This window comes from Panthera uncia, chromosome A2 (assembly GCF_023721935.1).
Source record: "Panthera uncia isolate 11264 chromosome A2, Puncia_PCG_1.0, whole genome shotgun sequence".
Lineage (NCBI taxonomy): Eukaryota > Metazoa > Chordata > Mammalia > Carnivora > Felidae > Panthera > Panthera uncia.
In genome coordinates, this window is record NC_064816.1 from 162,478,249 (window position 1) to 162,499,141 (window position 20,893).

Sequence of the window (20,893 nt, forward strand, 5' to 3'; positions counted from 1 at the left end):
GTTGGGAGTCAGACACATTTGAAAAATGTCAGCTGAAATTTAACAGGATTCTCCTCTGCAAGACTTCTCAGAACCTTCAAAGCTGCAAAAGGTCATGCTTTCTTCTTAAGAAGGGTACCACAGCTGATGTTTGCCAAACTACTTGAAATGCAATCCTTCATCACATGTTACCTCAGTGGAATAGAGGAAACTAAACCAGAGAATTACAGTAAAGATGTAGAAGTCATCCTGCCTAAGAAGCTCTCAGTCTTGAGGACCAAAGGACTTGTTAAAACATGGATTGCCGGTCCCATTCGCAGTTTCCAGCTTAGTAGATGTGGGGTAGGCCCTGAGAGTCTTCAATTCTAACAAGTTCCTGGTAATGCCGATGCTCCAGGACCCCATTCCTAACACAGCTGGTCAGGTAGAAAGTTTCTCAAACGTGTCCAGTAGGAACCAGTGTGGTGAGAAGCTCCGGTCCAATTGCATTTGGAACATTCTGTGCCCCGATGTCCCTCTCTAAGAAGTTAAAATGTAGGGGAGCCTGGCTGGCTTAGCTGGAAGAGCAGGCAAACTCCTGATCCTGGGGATGGGAGCCCCCACGTTAGGCATAGAGATTACTTAAAATAAATACTTTTTTTTTAATAAATGAAATTCATATGTGTATTAGGTGCTAAAGATACTGGGAGTTCTTCCTGTAATGAGAATTTTATCATTTGTTTAGTCTAGTATTTTCTATTTTCATTATTTTGACATCTTTTAACCATGACATCTTTGTGCATGCACACATAAACAAGTAACAACTCACTTTCTGAGACCACACAGGGAATATGATCACTATTTCCTCATGAAAATAATTCTTTCCTCTATAATCTCATCCAGGTTAATTTATTTTATTCTCAAATCCCTTTCTGTCCTCTGTTGAGGCCAAGCAAACAATGCACTGCTTAGCGCCTTCTAATATCTCAGAACCGTTCGGTCTTCTAAGTACCAGCAGACAGCAACCACAGCTCAGAAGGCCCAACACTTGGCTTCCTTCACCCAGGACATGATTAATGGACTAATTGTAAGTGTGAGAACAGCCTGCCTTCTGCTGGGTATCCCTGTGGTTAACCCCATACAATCCAAGGGCAAGGTTTTGTTCTTTCAAATCGTCCCACATTCTAGGTCTGGGAGGCAGGAATCCTGGAAGAAAACAAATTTGCTTAAAACTGTTGGGATTTCGCACAAGCACACTAGCTACTCTTGTTTTGTGGGTAAAAGGCACAGCTGTAAGCTGTGAGAAAGTTCCGTGCCTGAAGGAGCTATACCTGTTTCCAATGAGGCATCATCCCTGGGTGAGCCACTCAGCTGTGGGATATACACCAGCCCAGATAGAAATATCACTCATGACTAAGGAGGAAATCCATGTTGGGATAGTTCTGAATATTTTAAGGTTTTATTCTATTAAGTGTAAGCTTATCTCCTAGAAACCTCCATTACAAACCCTTACAATACTTAGCATTATGCAGAGCAAAGCTTCTCCCTCTTGAAATGAGATAACAAACCACCCAACAAAGTGATAGGTACACAGTATCTCTTAGTGAATGCATGTTCCCTTCCCACCCCCCCTTCCACAGGACAGCCTTTCCAATGTGTAAGTTTGTTCTTCTTCAACTTAAATATGCCCAATTATTTCACATGATATGATTTCATACCATTTTGCCAATCTAACTTCTCCGCTCTCAACACTGCCTGTCTCATGTGGATCTACCCTAGGATGGGTGCACTCATCAGAATTAAACAGAGGTTCAGGAGTGGTACAGCCACCTGAGTGGACAGACATTCTTTTCCCTTGTTCTGACTCTTTCCTCCTACCATGAGAGCTGGAGTCCATCAAGCTGCCTGGAGGTCAGAGAGAGGACTCAACTCTCGTAGATTCCAGCATAAAAAAAATTGGCTTACTCAGGGGCAGGCAAAACACAGCCCTACATTTTTTTAAATAAAATTTACAAATTATTATAAATAATAATTATACAAATAATTATAAAATTATTGAAGCACAGCCCACCCACCTGCTTACATCTTGTTATGGCTGCTTTTGTCCTGCAACAGCTAAGTTGAAGAGTTGTGACAGAGACTAGGGGTCTAAAGAACCCTATTTACAGAAAAAACTTAGCTAGCCCTGGCTTATTAAAAGGAGTAGAGGTTGTTTATAGAATCAAAAGGGGGTTAGAAACTTGGCTTGGAGAAACGGGCAGGAATCAAAGGATCCCATGGGAACATGGCCCACCTCCACTGCAGCACCAGGACACAACTGCCTTCACTGGCTCTGAAGCTGCCAGGCCCACCACTTTCCTCAGAGTCCTTCCTTCTCGCTGCACTGGCTTAGAGCTTGCGTGGAATGTGTGAGTGGCCTTGCCTACAAGGTTCTCACAGGAGCCGCCATGCACCCCCAAACCTGGACTCCACCACCTAGAGCACTGAGCCTTTCCAGGACCCCATCACACCATGGCGTTCTGACTTCATGTTAGAACACAAGCTGTTTCCTTTTCAGATCCACAGTGGAACCACCTCCCTCTAGCCTGGATCATCCTGTACCATTTCCACCACCAACCTCCCAACCCCAAGAGCAGGACTCTGTCCTTGTTCCCTCAGACATCACATTCCTACTTGACTCCCAATCCCAGCCTAAGTCTTTCTGGATTCCCAGCTGTGCATCCCATGCAAATTAATAAACAGATCCTTCCCATCTGTATCTGAGTCATGGCTACCTCCCTCCAGGGTACTGGAGAGTGATGAAGCTGGCTGAGAGCCGAGGAAAGAGGGAGAAAAGGGAGGCTGGAGAGGCGGGGTCGGTTGCAGGCCAGAGCTTGTGCCCCTTCTCACCAGGTTAGCCTTTTCCAAAATGGAAGCATCCCTTCTTTGCACTCCTCTGAAGAGCAATGAGCTGAGCTCTGTGGTGATGAGAAAACAGAAATGATAGCACCGAACACCAAAAATTCAACGTGAAGTGTTGGAAACAGCTCCTGCTTAGGAATAGAAGGTTCTAGAAATCAGCATGTGGCTGTGGACAAACTACACATTCTCTCTCACCTGCTTATTTAAACTATTATTGGAGATTTTTCATATCATAAAAGCCGAGAAAATGAAGAAAATGCAGAAAATCACAACAAGAAAGTAATACTAGTGACCTCCTCGCCCAGAAATGACACCCCTATTTCCAGTCATTTTTCTTTGGATATCTATAAGGATTGGGGGCAACTGGGTAGCTCAGTTGGTTTCGGCACGGGTAATGGTCTTGCAGTTTGTGGGATCAAACCTCACATTGAGCTCTGCGCTGACAGCATGGAGCCTGCTTAGGTTCTCTCTCTCTACCTCTCTCTGCCCCTCCCCTGCTGGCACACACTGCTTCTCTCTCAAAACAGATAAACTTTAAAAAAATCTTTAAAAGTACTGGTATCATCCTGTACATGCAATTTTATAACCTGCACCTTTTACTTCTTTTTTTTAATCAAATTTTTATTGATTTACACTAGGTCACAACTGAAAATATATGTCCAATCACCTTGCATGTGTATGTTTCATTAAATATTTTTATCACTGAAAACTAAATTTATTGATTGATTTTTATTTTTTTAATATGAAATTTATTGTCAAATTGGTTTCCATACAATACCCAGTGCTCACCCCAACAGGCCGCACCTTTTACTTCTTTTTTTTTTTTTTTTTTTAATTTTTTTAACGTTTATTTATTTTTGGGACAGAGAGAGACAGATCATGAACGGGGGAGGGGCAGAGAGAGAGGGAGACACAGAATCGGAAGCAGGCTCCAGGCTCTGAGCCATCAGCCCAGAGCCCGACGCGGGGCTCGAACTCACGAACCGCGAGATCGTGACCTGAGCCGAAGTCGGACGCTCAACCGACTGAGCCACCCAGGCGCCCCCGCACCTTTTACTTCTAATACACTGTAAACAATTCCCTGTCCTTGATATTTCTCACCATGATGAATTTTAATCACCACATAATAATTAATTCTATACTTGCACATAATCTATTAACCAATTCTCTCATGAAGTAACTTTACATGGTTTCCAATTTTCCTCATTAAAAATAACACCATAACCAGCAATCTGGATTGTTAGTCTTGGGGATACTCGAATTTCTTTCCCCTCGGGATCAATTACTACAAAAAGAACCTCAGGGGCACCCGGGTGGCTCAGTCGGTGGAGCATGTGACTCTTCATCTTAGGGTTGTAGGTTCAAGCCCCACACTAGGTGTAGAGACTACTTAAAAATAAAATCTAAAAAAAAAGAACCCCAGATTTTTTAAAGGTGTTATGTGTAAGATTTTAGAAAGATGTTTACAAATTGCCTCTCATCAACATAATAGAAGTGTGCCTTGACCCCTCAGCTTCTCAGTTTGTTAAAAGATTAAATCTCAACCCTCCTAACCTAGGAGAGTTGCTGGGAGAACCCAAGGACATAACAGAGGTTGAAGCATCTTATAAACTAAAGCATGCAGGAAGAGTGTTACTGTCCTGTCACTCAGGGACCTATCCTCCTTCCCCACCTCCTGCATTACTGGGGCATGAATCTGAAATATCAGTAGTCAAAAAAATATATAAATAAAATAAGATAAGCTCACAAGGCACTTCTGGCAGAATGAAGCCCCTAGGACACGTTTTAGGATCTCTAACGTAATTTAACACACATCATGAACCACCAAGATGCATTAAAAGCATTGTGGTTATGTGCTATGCACAATTATCTCTTCTGACCAGTTCCCAAGCTGTTCTTTCTCCAGTGTAACATCTAAGTATATACAGTAGAACACCCTGGGGATGTCCAAGTCACCCAGTTTGCTACAAGGGCAGTCCAAAGTCTCATGAAGTTAAAAAATAATCATCAGGGTGCCTGGGTGGCTCAATCAGTTAAGCATCTGACTCTGGATTTCAGCTCAGGGCATGACCTCGCAGTTCATGAGTTCAAGCCCTACGTTGGGCTCTACACTGACAGTGCACAGCCTGCTTGGGATTCTGTCTCTCTCCCTCTCTGCCCCTCCTCCACTCTTGCATGCTCTCTCTCCCTCAAAATAAGTAAACTTTAAAAGAAAATCATCATCAAAAGAAAAATCCTAAGCTGAAAAACAAAAGCACACTTAATTTGAAAGCATGTACTCCTGAATCTGCCTCTGGCTTACATGATTTCATTTCTGAGCTGCACAGCAAGGTGAGGAAAAGGAAGAGCCAGAGTGGAGTGGAAAGGGGAGGAGAAGCTAGAAGTAGGGTGCCCTGCCACTGGTGACCCTGAAGTCCTCCCTAACCTCCAAGCCTCAATGATTTCACCTGTATATGTGGACAAAATATGGCCAGATGCTGGGTCCTTAGGGATGTCAAGGGCGGTGCTAACACCGGCACACCAGTGGCATCCAATAAACAGCAGCTACAACTATGATACGTGTCCTACGCTGCCTCAGGGACAGACAAATCAAGGACAGGCACATCCCCGCGCTTGAAGACAAGAGAGTGAGCGGGGTATGTAGATGTCTAGGAGGGCTAGAGAAGGGTGAGAGGATTAGGTGACTGACCCAACTCCAACCCCCTTCACAGCACTCGGCGTGTCTAAAAGCAGTACTGTATTTATCTTGTGTTGCTCACCTTCTCTCACCTGAATGGAAGTTCCATGACAGCCTGACATACAAGAGAGGCTCACCAAGTATGTGAGAATAAACAGGAGCTGCCACTAGGATGTCACTAGGATGCACGGTCAGTGAAGAGCCTGATGCAGGGCTCTATCTCGTGAACTGTGAGATCACGGCCTGAGCTAAAATCAAGAGTCAGATGCTCAACTGACTGAGCGCCCCAGGAGCCCCAATGACCCGATTCTTACCCACCTTCCAGGCACAGCCTCCGAAATCCCTCTCACAGCCTACAGGCCCTACCCCTGGATTCCAGCTTCACTGTGTGACTTGCTTTGGCATCACAGTGAGATGGGGCAGCGGTATTTACCGGTTCTGAGCCTCAAAAGGCCTAGTGTATTTGCACATTCCCCCTCTCTCCTCTGCTGTCACTGTGGTAAGGACATGCCTGCACCAGCCTGTGGGTTCCAGGAGGAAGAGGAGAGATATGTGGGTAGACACCCCCTGGCAGACCCAGGCTAAAGCAGCTGAAACCCCAAAGAAATAATAAAGGATTAGTGCTTTAAGTTTTGGGGTGCTTTGTTCTGTACTACTCACCAACTGATACAAGGGATTCCCACTCTGATAGGCAGGCATAGCAGAAAACTCTAGTACATCTAGCTGAGGGGACACTGGAAAGTGACTTGGAGGAAGTAGGTATGAAAAGGCAGAGAAAAGAGGGTAGACTAGCTCTGGAGGGGGACAGGCATTCCATGGAGACCCCCACATGACAGAGGCCACCCTACAGCGCAAGGATTAGGCACAGACAGGGATCAGAACTATCCAGGGGACATCCCACAGTGAGCAGAAGCAGGAAGCCAAGCCGCACCAATGTTCACAAGCTATGGAGGAAGGGGTAAGGGCTGTGCACCTACTCACCATCAGAGGAGACCCACCTGGTAGCTGGTATGTAGGGCTGGCCAGAAGGAAGGGAACAGAGAACAAGTGGACCATCTGGGCCAGGAGGAAGGAGGAAGAGGTTGGGGTCAAGGTGATGGTATGGCTCTGACTCGGTAACAGAAGGATGCATGAGGTGGAGGGAAAGAGGAGAGCCAGGAAGAGGAGGAGGCAAGGGCCTGGCTCAGTTCAGTGGAGGGTGAAGGACCAGGACATTCAGGAGATGACACCAAGCATACTGGGGAAGTGTGAGCTCCAGAAGAGATGGGACAGGTATGAATTCTGGAGGTAAAAACTGGTGCTGGGGTGGGGGTGGATGAAGTCTGTAAAGGCAAGAAGGTGAAGGGAAGGAGGGAGCGAGGGGGACAGGAGAGCGAGTAACTGTCAGAGAGAGAAGGTGACAAGCAGTTCCCACAGCAGGGGGCTGCAAGCAGATGACCACGAGAAGGCCTTTCCTTTCTGTGACCATGTCCAGGGCTGGTTAAATAGCACCTTTGGTAAAAGCCTGCAACAATGTCCCTTTTATGATCTTTGTCAAAGCTGTTGGATCCTGGGGTGCAGGCCCAAGGATTCTTCCTCCAGACAAGGAAATAGGACAGTTATCGACATGCATGTCCTGAAACTCCCCACGTAAACCTGCACACCCCACTGGAGGGTACAAGCACATTGTTGGTAGTCAATTCTATGATTCACTTCAGGCTAATGTAGAACTTAAAGTCCAACCCCAATTTTCCTCTCTATCAACCAGAATTAAATATCCAGGCAGAACCAGAGTTCAGTACAATTGCAGAAAGCAGGACCACACAGTGCATAAGTGTGGAAATCAACCCTCCAAATTTATTTTCCTTATTTCTAATCTCCACAGCCTCACTTACATCTGCATTATGGGTTCTGCTGACAACACACCATAGGAAAAGGTGAAATGCCAGCACATAGCCAGCAGGCAGGGCTGACTAACGGACATCACGCAGTGAAGAAACTGGGATGAGCTCCTTCCTTTGTCTGGGGTTGGCATGGTGGCCTGAGGCCCTGGGCGGCCACACGCAGCGGAGACCTGAAGGTGACACACTAGCAGATTTGTCTACAGGTCTGCATAAGAGAAACATGGGTGATGTGCAACTCTGTTTGCTCCATGCCTAGCGGAGTGCTGTGAGCAATGATGTGCACCTTAAATTGTAATCCCATGCAGTAAGCATTTATCCAAGGTCTTTTACAGACAAACACAAGTGAAATACAGTATTCCATTCCCCAGAAGTCCCTAAGGAGAGAATATTATCATCATGCAAATTAGTAACAACCTCCTAGTAATGTTTCAGGGCCCCTATTTCCCAAAGTTTCGAGAACATTCTAGTAAACTTGCTTTGTTTTGTGTGTGCTAAGGGACATAACCCCAGGTCTGGTTCTCTGGGAGAATACTTGATATATTTTCAATTTTATGACTCTGCATTTTTAGCTTTTCCTTCTTGGGTGTCCTGCAGCCCCAGTGACAAAGAATAACCTAGATGTCTGGGGTGCTCTGAGGAGATTTTATCTCACATACTCAACCCACAACAGGTGTTCAACAGAGTATGTAAATGAGCAAGGTAATAAATTCTCACATTCTTGCCCCACAAAAGCCTCATTTACCCCCAGCCCCCTCCCCCTCCCTCTTTCTGATTCTCACACATTGAGGATAAGGCTGTTTTATCATTTACAAGATTTCATTAAAAACAATTAATTCTTCCCTTCTTTGCCATCCATTTTAACTTGTGCTTGTCACCTGGGTTCTCTTTTCTGTGTTAAAATAGTAAAATGGCTCAGAGACACCAGAAATTCCACCATCCGATGAAAAACACCAGGATACTAGAACACAGGAGAAACTACCGTGGTCTTTAAAACACAAAAAGGAGGAGGAACAGGAGGAGAAAGATAATTACAAACAGGTCAGATGTGAGAACGAAAGAAAATCAGAAAGACTTCGATGGCATGGGACAAGATTCTTTTCAGAGACAATTACTTAGTAAGAAAAGTGACAAGCAACGTTACCGTCAGGTCAGCGGAGACTAGGAGAACCAAGACATGTTTGCTGCATCACGAGTCCTCCCACAGCGAGCCCTCCTTTCCCATGTGTGAGACCACGTGTGGTTCACAAAGCCTCTCACCTGAGTAACACAACTGCAACGGAAAGGCAATTTTGAACTTCTTTTTCTCAAGTCGAAAGATCGAAACAGTTGGCCAGCACTTGGGGATGGCAGAAAATGCTAGGTTAATTTTTCTTCTGATATCCGGGACTCGACACCCATTCCTCTTAGGTGCGAATCGCTACAGACCTTCGTCCGCACCTGCCGTGGCACACTCTCCCTCCTTCCCCTCCACCCAACAAAGAAGCAGCTGAGAGAAGTGACATCGGGACTGGCAACCACATCTCATGAGGGCCACTCTCTGTATTAGACCCCATCCTCATCCTATCCCAGGGCCTACGTGGAACAGTATGGCCTGGTGATCCCATTTAAATGACTAGACAGAGGTCACCTACTGATATGAACACACAGAGAACACCAATTTATGAGGACGGTGGAAGGTGAGAGAGAACCCACCAATCACGAAAGTGCTTTGTCCCTCCAGTTCTTCTAAACTGTGCACATCTTGCAGCCACATGAAAGGACACCATCGAAACAGGCCAGGTGCCATTTTCTCTTGGACACAGCTCAATAGACACTCTATGGGCCTCACGTAAGAAAAGAAAACCTTGCACAGGCAGGTCTGACGCACAGCACTGCGCCGCAGATAACCTGCAAATGGCACCCATGGGCTTCCGGCTCAACCTGAGGTCTCTGCAGGCCCCAGAGGGTCAGTCATCACAAACACAGTGGGCAGGTTGGGCCCCTGGGCAGAGCAGGGCTGTTATCACAGTGTGTGAAATAAGTCATTCTTAAATGAAGAGTGTTGGGTGAAAGAATCAGTCTGAAAACTCTGGAAAAGGCAAAAACAGAGATCAGTGGTTGCTAGGGGTCCAAGCAGAGGGGAGGGAGGCTTGAGTAGGTAAAGCAAAAAATTTGTAGGGCAGGGAAACTTCTCAATATGTTGTGGACACTTGACTCTTAAGCGTCTACTGAAACCCAATGAACTTCACAGCACAAAGATGAATCTCAGTGAATGCAAATTTAACAAAACATCAACAGGGAGGCAGGGGACCCCAGGAAGGAATGAAGAGTGTGACAGAAGAGTACAGCTGTGCTGGTAATGCTGGGAAGGACACTGACCCCAATCACTCAGGAAATGAGGGAAGCCTGTGCTCTAGTGGATAAAGCTGCTCCCCAAGGAGTGCAGACCAATGGTTCCGACCCTGCTGGCTACTCACAGACCCTGAAATCCAACGATTAAGTAAACAGGAGTGGGTGGTGGGAACCAGTGTCCTCACTGTTGGTATAGAAGCAGAATCAAGGGAAGAAGACTGAGATGGTCCCTGCAGTGACGGGCTGGAATTGAAGACAGTAGAGGCTCAAGTTAAGCTTGATATAGATACGTAATTACAGACAGAAATGTTTGTAGACATGTGCACATTCACACATGTATCTCCTTGCTTGTCAGCTAAGTATTCTGGAAGCAATGACACCCCAGCAGCAGTGAGCACCCCTCGCACTCAGTTTCTACACATTTTCAAATAAAAGGAATGAGGGCTACTTGTAGAAACAGCAAATTCTAGGATAGGACAGGAAATACACCAGATGAGCCTGAAGTACCTTGTAGTGTCAAAAAGTGAGGGGCACCTTGGTGGCTCAGTCGGTTAAGCACCTGACTTCAGCTCAAATCATGATTTCATGGTTCGTGGGTTCGATCCCCGCATTGGGCTCTGTGCTAACAGCTCAGAGCCTGGAGCCTGCTTCGGATTCTGTGTCTCCATCTCTCTCTGCCCCTCCCCTGCTTACGTTTGTGTTCTCTCTCAAAAATAAACATTTAAAAAAAGAATTTTTTAAGTGAGGCAGTGCTAAAAAAAAAAAAAAAAAAAAAATTCCACAATGATGGTAGGATTCAGAGACTCACAAAGCAACTGAAAGAGCTCCCAAGAACCAAAGCTGGAAAATGTGAGCAAAAAAAGTAAAGTAGTATCGGATTGTAACCCAAAGTGTAAAAGAAATGATTGAATAAATTAACGAGGGAAAGAATTAAATCTGTGCAGAATTCCCCAAATACTTTATGTAGATTCTTCACCCTTGAGGAGAGGGAACATAATTCCTAGTCCTTAAGTGTGGGCTGTGCTTAGCAAGCTCCTTCCACAGTGTGGAAAGCAGAGAGAAGAGTGACTTTATGGAGGACACATCTGGCCACCACACCTCAGCCAGGAGATCAACGTCAACATCCACAGAGAAGAGCCATATTAACAATATGTAGCCCTGACATGATATAATGAGAAGGGCGTTTACCTCTGTGGTCTTCCTCCCTAAAACCCAAAACCCCAGTCTAATCATGAGAAAAGAATCAGACAAATCCAAATTATGGGACATTCTGCAAAACACCTGACCAGCACTTCTCAAAACTATCAATGTTACCAAAAACAAGGGAAGTCTAAGAAATGTCATGTTCAAGAGGAGCCTAAGGAGATAGGATGACCAAATATAATATGGCATCCCAGATGGATTCCTGGAACAGAAAAAGGACATTACATCAAAACTAAGGAAATCCAAATAAAGTATAGAATTTAGTTCATAATATGTATCAATACTGGTTCATAGTTCATAATATGTATCAATACTTGTTCGTTAATTGTAACAAATATACTGTACTTATGTAAAATCTTAATAAGAAGGGAAACTAGGTGTAGGTATATGGGAATTCTTTATACAATCTTCACAATTTTCTTGTAAATCTACAACTGTCCTAAAAAAAAAGTTTTTCAAAAAATACATTTTGTAGGGATGAATCACTGAATTCTACTCCTAAAACCAATACTGCACTGTATGTTAACTGGAATCTAAATAAAAAACTGAAAATAAGAAAATAAAAATAATAAATACATGTGTATATACAGTATAGACACAGTGCAATTTACGAAACCATCAAAAATGATGTATAATATTATAAGCTATCTAAGGTGTAAAAAGCAGAACCAAAATTTGCCAGTCGTCCTCTATGTTGGGCAGTAGGAATATAATTAGCATTTTATTTTTTCTTCTTTGCTTATCTGTGCTTTAAATTTTCTTCAAGAAACATGTTATCACCTTTGTAATATGAAAAATTCTACAGGTTATTGGTTCCTGGATTTATAAAAGTCACTGGATAAAAGAGGTTCAGGAAAGGATTCTGATTTCCTCACAAGTTTGAAAGGTGTGGTTTTGACTGCCCGCTCACTCCACCCATCAGGCCAGAAAGACCACAAGGGTCGGCTCATCCTTGAAGTGTAAGCACTCTGCGAGGCTACACCTGGAATTACACACGCAGGTCCACAAAGTGGAAGCTATAATCACCGAGACGGAGGTGACAGAAGCCAGGGATGATTACCCAGCAGGCCCTAATCATCCCCCACGGGCTTCCTCACCTCACCACAGGTGCTGGCTATTCCTAGAGCCGGCTCTCAGCGGAGGGCTCCGGAACACACACCAGTAACGGAGAAGGACTCACACAGAGAACGCAGGGTTGCGTGGGGACGAGCCCGGGACAGCAGCACAGGAGCCAATCAGGAGGACCCACAGGTGCTGTGGAGTCCCTGCGTGAGTGTGGCCGGCAGAGCTGTTTTTGTTCCTCAGAGCTTTATGGAACAATTGAACCCACGTGGCCCACGAAGGAGATCTGTCTCAGCTGTGTCCAGCGTGGGGCATCTCTGAGGGACGTGACACATTCCCACAGCCAGGATACGGCCTGGCTCCCACTGGCCAATCATTTCAGTAGCAAGAACGGTACTCGCAGAACAGCCGCCCTCCTCCCAGGTCCCTCTGAAGGCCCAGAGGCCAGCGCACGGGAAACAAAGGTAAGACCCACCTGTACTTCGCGAACACACCACCCATGAACGTGGAAGCAGCTGTTTACTTGGGTTTACTTCTTCCTCACTTAAAAGTCATGAAATGGTTTGAAAATATTTATGAAAAGAGAACATAAGAGGACCAATATCCCCCATCTGTTTGGTTAAAAAGAAAATAGAAACGCTTTGTAGAATTTCAAAGTTAAAAGATAGGCCATTTTAAAAATTTACCTTTCAAGAGACACAATTTTTTTTTTAAATAAAATAAGAACAGAAAAGTACCTCACAAATGCAATGTTCGTGATTGACTTCTCCCAAGAAAAGTATCACCTACCTGCCTAACCTGTCACTGGCACGTGTGTGGTTTGGCGACCTCTCTGGACTTGCTTTCCTTCATCATGAAAGTCTCTGACAAGCCAATGAGAAAATTATCAGAAAACAGGAACCCCCTCCACACTGCATCCTTTTTCTTTTATTCCCATAGTGCTGTTTCTTGTCTAAATAATTTTTGATGAGCATTTCAAGATGCAGTAACATCAGAGATGATCAGGAAAAGTAGGAACAGAAAGCCAGAGCATCATGGAGAGGGGTGAGTGGATATGGGGAGAAAGCAGGAGATCCCAACTTGACACAGAGGTAGTTAGCACATGTTGGTATTTTCCCGGCCAGTGATCTTAGTGTTCAAAGCATGACGTCTTGACCTGAGAAAGAACCACTTCCCACTCGATTCATCTGCTTTCTGCACACCTCTCACTGTCTCCACACAGGGGTCTCACGGCTGACTCCCACTGTCACCTTCCCCGACGGCTCAGTGAAGCGCCTGATACCTCTCCTCTCCGTGGCCCCCATGACCCGTCCCTCCCAGCTGTACAGCTCCTGACGTCACTCCTCAACCCCTTCCCAGTCCCTGTATCTCTGCCTGCTTTCATCTACACGTCACTGAAGTACTGGTGTCTATCAGACTTGTACCAGAGCACACATGATATGCTCCCTCCGGGTCTCTCTACATATCCACAGCCTGAATCCATAATGCTTCCTAAAACATATTTCCAGACTCTACCAAGAATCCCAGATGCAGAGTCCAGCTCTATGGAACAAGTGCCTCTCACTAAGTGGTCCACATTCACTGCCTGTCCCACCCACAGTCACACTCTTGCCTATTTGAGCTGCTCGTGGGCCCCAGAAAAAGCTCCCACTTCAGAGTCGAATTCTGGGTGGAAGACTTCAACCCTCTCCCACGTCGCAATTTCAGCCATTCCCAGCTCTATAGCACCACTCTCTCACACCTGCTCCTGTCAACACATGCGCCGCACCGTGCTGTAGTAGCAGGGGTGGGGGGTGCCCCTCTATTAGTCCAGAAGATTCCCAAGTGCTGGGAGTCCCCCACAGCACAAGGCCTGGCACAGAGCAAGGGCTGCAGAAATATGTGATGTGCGGGTAGACAAGTGAGTAAGAGAGCACGGATGAGTGGGTGCTGCACACACACCGTCCTGAAGGACCTGACCGATAGCGCTCTGGCCTGCAGTTAAGACTGTACCCTTTGCTTGGTGGTAGCTGGTTCAAGGTTTAAGGGCTCTAATTCTTGGAAAGTTTGCCCTTCCTTATTTTTGTTAAGTTTGTTTTTTATTTTTGAGAGAGAGAGACCACAGGGAGAGGAGCAGAGAGAGAGGAAGAGAGAGAGAGAGAATCCCAAACAGGCTCCGCACTGTCAGCACAGAGCCCAGTGTGGGGCTCGAAGTCATGAACAGTGATCACGACCTGAACTGAAACCAAAAGTCAAATGCTTAAACGACTGAACCAGTCAGGTGCCCCTGCCCTTCCTTATCTTGAAGTCTCTTTCAATTCTGTTCTCAGAAACAACAGCTATTCCCTCTGAGCTAGGATGGTCTCCAAACTCGAGAAGGCATCTATCACTCCACTGTGCGGTGTCCCCTCTTGAGACCACCACCCACCACTCCTTCCCTGGTTCTTCCAGGGGCATGGCTACCCTACCTCCCACCATCTCACTGTCCTCAGTGACCCACATAAGAGCAGGGCCCCACACTGGCCATTTCCCCTAAAGGTGGCCTGTACATCACAGACAAAGCAAAACCACAAGCAGCTTGACCTGGACAAGGCAGCCTGTGGAAAAAGCCCAAGTGGGATTTAACTTATCCACTCCGCACCTCACATCTGAGCTGATACATGCACTTATTCAAATTTCCAGGTACTTTCCACTAATTCTATCTGCCTGTCACCTTGTGCGTGTGCTTGTGCTTGTGCTCAGCACCCTCTACCCTCTTTTCACCCTTGGAGAAAAGAGAGCAGGGCAGCAGTGCCCTCTTTGAAGAACACAGCCACACACAGGAAATACAGAATATGACCCTCTACTTAACTCCCTACAACCAGCAGGTCTGACCACTCTTTCCTCTGGGTATCTCTGAAATAGTCCACTCTCTGCCTCTCCACTACCATTTCCCATCTGGTTGCTGCTCTGACTCCTGACTCATCTCACTGCCCACTCAGCAGCCAGAATCATTATTAGAAAATGTAAAAGGCAGGGGCGCCTGGGTGGCTCAGTCGGTTGGGTGTCCGACTTCGGCTCAGGTCATGATCTCGCAGTCCGTGAGTTCGAGCCCCGCGTCAGGCTCTGTGCTGACAACTCAGAGCCTGGAGCCTGTTTCAGATTCTGTGTCTCCCTCTCTCTCTGACCCTCCCCCATTCATGCTCTGTCTCTCTCTGTCTCAAAAATAAATAAATGTAAAAAAAATTTTAAAAATTAAAAAAAAAAAAGAAAATGTAAAAGGGAATTTATCACTTATGAGCTGAAATACCTTCAATGGATTCTGGATGCCTCTAGAACAGAGTCCAAAGCTGGCCTCACAGATGGTGACTCCAGGACTGGCCAGACAGGTCTTAGTCTGGCTCACATCTGGGCTCTCACTGACCACCACACTGGTCTGCACACAGTCTTTGTGTTCAGGGCAGCTCTGGGATCTTAGGTAGGCCAGTCTCTCCACTGGTCTGGATGATTCTGAAACTCAGTTCTGAAAGCATTCAAGGATCCAGTGGCCACACACTGTCCCCAAGGGAGAAGAGGGGCTCCTTCCCCAGTGCTACCGATGTTTCTCAGTAAATGTGAGGACTTTCTCCAGGTCCCAGCTGTCCAGGGGGAGAGTCACTCGCCCGAGGAGAAGGCGCCTACAGGCCTCCTCTTGCCTGTTCCAGGAAAGGCCAGTGGTGTAGTGCCCCACAAACCAAATCACCTGTAGTCATCACATCTTCCAAGTCTACTTCTCGTTACACTAAAACCAGCTTTCTCTGTGGGTGTCATCACCCCTCTGCCAGACACACAAGCCCTGGGAAGGCTGTGTGCCCCGGGGAAACACTGCAATGGGATGAACTTCCCTGAGGCCACATAGATTTTTTAAATGCCTAGGCTGTCCCTAGCTCAACATTGACATTTCTTCTTATAAACAACAACAGAGCCGAGAAAGGAATACATTTCCATCTGTGAAACTGACCCTTCCCCTGCCCCACCAAGGAAAGCACAATGTGCAGAGGTCAAAGGGCTCCAGCCCTCTAAGGAAAGTGTGGTCTGGGGTCGTAGACAAGACCCAGCCTCTGATGGAATGGGGGTGAGATAGAGGGTGGGCTGGGCTGGGAGAGGAAAGAGTTGGTTAAATTATCATGAAATGGCTTTTTATCACTGAAATTTAAAGAACCTAATGGTTTACTCCTTCACAAAAATTATTTATGTCAATTCAGGTGGAGTGTCTTTCTGCTACAATTTAAAATGGTTCACGTTCGGGGCACCTGGGTGGCTCAGTGAGTGAAGCATCTGACTCTTGATCTCAACTCAGGTCGTGAGTTCAGGTCCTGTGTTGGGCTCCAGGCTGGGTGTGAAACCTACTAAAAAATTAAAAATAAAATAAAATAGTTCACGCTCTTCAAAACATGGTTTTCACAGCAATCTTTCCTGGATGCTTGAAGCAGGTTCTTACCTGCAGCCAGAGGATCCTTCAGGCAAAGCCCACTGGGGCAGGGCCACAGGAGCAGGGCCACTGGGGCAGGGCCACAGGAATAGGGTCAATGGGGCAGGGCCACAGGAGCAGGGCCCTGTCAGGAGCAGCAGTTCCAACTCTGACTTTCCATCACCCTAAACTCTGCACAGCCTCTAGTTATTTTGTGTGATGGTGATAGCATCATTTAAAGCAGCATTTATATTTTTTTAAGCTTATAGCTCATTATTTCAAAAAATGTATAACCAACAGAAACCAAAGTACAAAAAAGGGGAGAGTGGCCCAGGGTAAGAAAAGATTTCCTTCCTCGGCCACCAACCAAGTCCCCCTGGGCTCTCCTGGTTCCCCACCTGGAATGAGGCCATGTTTCAGGAGGCCGACAGAGGAATGGATGAGATGAGCTATGGAAAGCCTGTGCACACCAGAGGCTGCCGCATGGATCCATGATGATACTGCTGCTGTTTTCACCCAGAGATTTCACTCAGCTTAACAGAGAAAGAGAATTCAACCAAACTCCTCTCATCTCTCCCAGAACGGAATTCTAAGTGTCACAGCCATTATCCTACCATGTGGTTTCTCTCTGTGGGAGCCACTCAGAACCACAGTTGCTGAAGCCTCCAGAGGATGGGGGCTGGGATGTCCTCAGCCTGCCAGGAATCTGAGTCCTGATCCCAGCTGGTACCTTACCAACTGCAGGAAGCAAAGGAGTTATCTGACCATCCTGGACTCTGGACTTCTCATCAGTAAATGATACATAATTTCTAAAGTCACATCTAGTTCTAAAATTCTATGGGTCTCTGACCCTTTCAACCCCAGACAAAATTTGTCATAAACCCATGTGTGCCCTCTACAGCCCAGCATGTTTGTCTTTTTTTTTTAATATGAAATTTATTGTCAAATTGGTTTTCATACAACACCCAGTGATCATCCCAAAAGATGCCCTCCTCAATGCCCATCACCCACTTTCCCCACCCTCCCACCCCCGATCAACCCTTAGTTTGTTCTCTGTTGTTAAGAGTCTCTTATGGTTTGGCTTCCTCCCTCTCAAACTTTTTTTTTTCCCTTCCCCTTCCCCATGGTGTTCTGTTAAGTTTCTCGGGATCCACATAAGAGCGAAAACATATGGTTATCTTTCTCTGTATGACTTATTTCACTTAGCATAACACTCTCCAGTTCCATCCCCATTGCTACAAAAGGCCTTATTTCATTCTTTCTCATTGCCAAGTAGTATTCCATTGTATATATAAACCACAATTTCTTTATCTATTCATCAGTTGATGGACATTTAGGCTCTTTCCATAATTTGACTATTATTGAAAGTCCAGCATGTTAGTCTTTATGCAAAGTATTATCATCAAGTGAAAGATTCTCTGGAGCCAGAGCGTGAACTCCCTGCCCGCTCAGTACCTTCCAAAGACCCCACCCTCCATATGTGATTTCTTTCCTGCTATTGATAGTTAGGAACCCACTGGCCACTAAGCATGATCTAGACTTCAAGTTCAGGTGCAGATTTCAGACACGCGTGAGTCATGCAGATGGAGTTCTTGGCCACCCTCATTAGGGCTGCTCCTCTGTGAGGTGGTAACCAGAGGCTTATCTCTCTGAAATGACACTGAGGCCACAAGTGACCCTGCTAGACTTAACCACACAGCTGTCAAGGAGAAATGGATTAAAAACATCTGCCCTCTGTTTCCTTCAAAGAGGGAATATAAAAATTTGACTCATTTGTTCATAAAGCCAGTATCTACAGAGCATCTACTCTGTTCCAAGCACCGTGCTAAGATACTGGTGCAGAAGGCAGGCAAGGCCAACCCTGGAAAGCATGGATTCTTGTGAATTAACTAAATACATTCTGGTGTTGACAAAAACAAGCCTTATGCCATAACCACTATACAAATGATACATAAAGTACAACTGCTATTGTCCAAAGGGTCCTGAGAGAGCATCTGGACCAATTCCATGGTTTGGTGACTGCCCACGACCCCACAGTCAGGGGTTGAACGAGACACACAACCAGGCCCCCTGCTTCCAGCCAGTTGACCACTTTCTACTAAATCGTTTTTCCTCCCCACTTCTGAATTTAGCAGTGAGACCTATGCGTACCTACCCAGCAAAATACAAAAGTGATAATAATCCCAAAATCAATTTGCAAACAACTGTCAAGAATACCTTGATGGGTGGGTAATGGCTTAGAAAAGACAGGCCACATCAGAATCACTTACTCTCTGGGAGGGTGTGCGTGTACCACTGCGGATCTAAATGAACCAACAGTGCATTGACGACATGGGCCAACCTAGAGGTAATGCAATTGTGGACAGGAACTGAGCAGAGAGAGTGGTGTCTGTAAAGGAGCAGGCCCTGGGCGAATTAGCCAGGTGCTCGGGCCCAACAGAGCACCCAATGGGTTAGCTTTGTTCACAGAATTTAGTGTCTTTCCTGGTTTCTCATGAGCATGTGCACTTTCCTCCTCTGTAACATTGCTCATCACACAAGATCTTCCTTCTAGCCAGCCTAATCCTTCACTTCTACATGATCGGATTCCATAAGCAATGGACATGGAGACGGAGAGGACAGAGGTGCCACTGGGTAAGGATTAATGACAGACACCCCTTGAATGTGTTGTGTTTAAGATGATCAGGAAGCCAAGGATTTAGATGAGAGGACAAGACAACACTCAGATTTGGAACTTTCCAGCATCAAGGTGGCTGCCAGCATCCGGAAAGCTGAAAGATGAGCCCTCAGAAGAGCAAGACAAGAATGAGGGAGGCAAGGCGTGCATCTAGGGAACCAGGAAGAGACATCACAGGAAAGAAGGAACTAGGAGAGGCCAGAACAACCCCACAAGTAGCCGAGTGTGGTGTCCCTGCCACACAGAAGCAGGAGGTGGGAGCACGTGGATGGTAGCACAAGGCCAGGCATATGAGGCAGGGGAGACTGACCAAGTGGCCAGAGAGAAGGTGCCACAGCCTTTAAATGTAAATCTCCATCAGAGAGGTGAAAAATCAAACCACATCACTGAGGAGTAAGAAGAAAGTTGGGGTGTTACAGACTAAATTCACAGATTGAAGCCCTGATCCCCAGAACCTCAGAACATGACCATATTTGGAAACTGGGTCACTACAGATGTAATTTGCTGAGATGAATGAGATCATTAGGGTGGGCCTCACTCCAACAAGACTGCGTTCCTACACAAGGGAAATCTGCACACACACACAGAAAAGGCACACATGGGCAAAGGAAGGCACAGACTGGTGAGATGCTTCCATAAGCCAAGGATCACCAAGGATGGGTGCAACCACCAGAAGGCAGGTGAGAGCCTGGAAAGATCAGCCACAGAGCCTCAGAAGAAGGCAGGCTGGCCACTACCTTGGTCCCAGACCCACAGTTTCCAGACCATGGAAAGACATTGCTCTTGTTTAGACTATTCTGTCTGTGGTGCTTTATTGCAGCAGCCTTGGGGAACCCATATAGTGGGAGATAAATGAGATCAATGGTGGAGAGATTTCTGTCAAGTTCTACCACAAGGAAGGAGAGAAATGGACCACAGGGGACTGAGGGCTGGCCCCCCACCTGGGAAGACAGAGGCAGGGGGTGAGCAGAGAGGGGAAATGCTGGGAGAAGGCGAGGTGCTACTGGGCATGCTCAAGAGGTGCTCCCCAATCAGGTCAGCTTTCTCACTTGAGAAAGTCTGAAACAGACATCTGTAGAACTACTGCAAGGATCCAACTGCCTTTCAAAAGGGAGACCTGATGCCTGTCCTTTGCAGTCCCCTGAAGGACAGCCATGGCTGGACTCTGGCTCATCATCACCAAGGACTTTAAAGTAAAATGTCAGACTGACCAGCACACTAAGAAATCGTAGGCCCAGTCCCAGCCAAGGAAGCGAGCAGACCACAGCCTTTCCAGCTCCAGGCTCCAAGTTCCCTGCCCAGCAAACCTTCAGGGCAAAGCATGTGCTTCTGCAGAATGAAAGCTGCTTCTGGGAAGTGGTCCAGAGGTTAAGGTTTAGCTATTTTGGAAGCTGGGCATCTGCCAAGGAGAATACATGGCCACCTATGTGGAACAAAACTGTCAGGCAGCACACAGTGGCAGCAGCAGAAGGCAGCACCAGGGATAAGAGACTCGGTCCTGCAGGATGTGTGTTCAAGGCGCCCAGCACCAGGCCAGAATTCCAATCTGTTTGGCCCTGTTGACCCTTTCTGGGTTTAAGAAAGGAAAGAGAGAAAGAACCCCAGACACATAGACTGAACTCCCTCGAGGCCAAACTCACCTTCCTCCTGCTCCACAGTTGTCTGCAGATCTCTGTGGAAATGGGAACAGGTGTCGCCTCCTCCTCCTCCACTGTGCCCACACAGGGCTGTCTGTGGCCGGGAAGCAGCACTTTCTGTTCTCCTTCCCCCCTGAGAGAAGCCTTAGCTGTAAC

The 20,893-nt window shown here is 46.4% G+C and overlaps 1 protein-coding gene and 1 long non-coding RNA gene across 8 annotated transcripts in view; both read right to left on the bottom strand.

The window, feature by feature from the left end:
• PTPRN2 (protein tyrosine phosphatase receptor type N2) overlaps positions 1-20,893 on the bottom strand; it is an 803,411-nt gene that overhangs the window by 734,338 nt on the left and 48,180 nt on the right. The gene's annotated exons all lie outside the window — the stretch shown is intronic.
• On the bottom strand, positions 857-20,885 carry LOC125930347 (uncharacterized). The gene is made up of 2 exons (XR_007460164.1): positions 20,741-20,885; positions 857-1,164 (listed from the first exon to the last, which is right to left on the bottom strand). It is a non-coding gene; the product is annotated as an uncharacterized LOC125930347 (long non-coding RNA).